Source organism: Mauremys reevesii, linkage group 8, assembly GCF_016161935.1.
Source record: "Mauremys reevesii isolate NIE-2019 linkage group 8, ASM1616193v1, whole genome shotgun sequence".
Lineage (NCBI taxonomy): Eukaryota > Metazoa > Chordata > Testudines > Geoemydidae > Mauremys > Mauremys reevesii.
Window position 1 is genome coordinate 93,478,626 of NC_052630.1, and position 947 is coordinate 93,479,572.

A 947-nucleotide genomic window follows, 5' to 3' on the forward strand; every position below is an offset into this window, starting at 1 on the left:
ACTGAAGTAAGTACAGTGCAGTGATTAGTGATTTATTCAGTGCAGTTCATTATCCATGTAATGAATCCAGTCATTGTCTAATGTAGAAATTTTGCCTGAACTCTTTAAGGATTTGCCTTTCCTCACTGGGAGCCTTTTAAGTTTTCTTATTATTGTTTCAAGTTCCTAAATCTCAGTTTGCAAACTTCCTCCCCTCCATTTCTCTCTACAACTGATATTTTCTAACTTCCATATTCCTTTTCCTTATCTCTGATTACTTCTTGCACTTTCTGCCTGTTTTAGCTTCCTTCAGCTCCTGGTGTATCATCCACGCTAGGTGGTACCTACAACTCTTGGTCATCCCATAATTTCTATGGCTATACTGAATGAGTATACAGTTTAGGGTGACCAGATGTGCCAGTTTTATAGGGACAGTCCTGATTTTTGTTTTTGTTTTTTATATAGGCTCCTATTATGCCCCATCCCGATTTGCTTGCTGTCTGGTCACCCTAATACAATTCCTACTAGGACTGGATGGGGGCTAAAGTGAAAAAGTCATTTTGTTCTGCTTGTCTCAAACCTGTCACCACTAGACATAAGAAAACACACCAAATATGGAGATGTTTGGTTTTAACCAATTCCCCTCAAGGATTGTCTTCTTGTATAAGCAGAAGTCTTTTTCAATACTATTAGTAATTTTCATCTAGCATGTTTGAACTAACGTAATTAGCTTGATATAACTATCTCTTTCCACAGTACAGTAGGGACAACTACAAAAATGCAATACATCTTAAAGCAATTTTTTCTCTAAACTTTACCAGACATTGTCTGGTTTAATTTATTTTTATGGCCAGTTCCTTAGCTTCTGGCAAGGCAAGTATTTAAAAAATGAACATATGTTACATAAAATGACAATGCATTTAAATTAGGCGCAAATTACTTTATTTTTGACATACATTCCCAGCTTA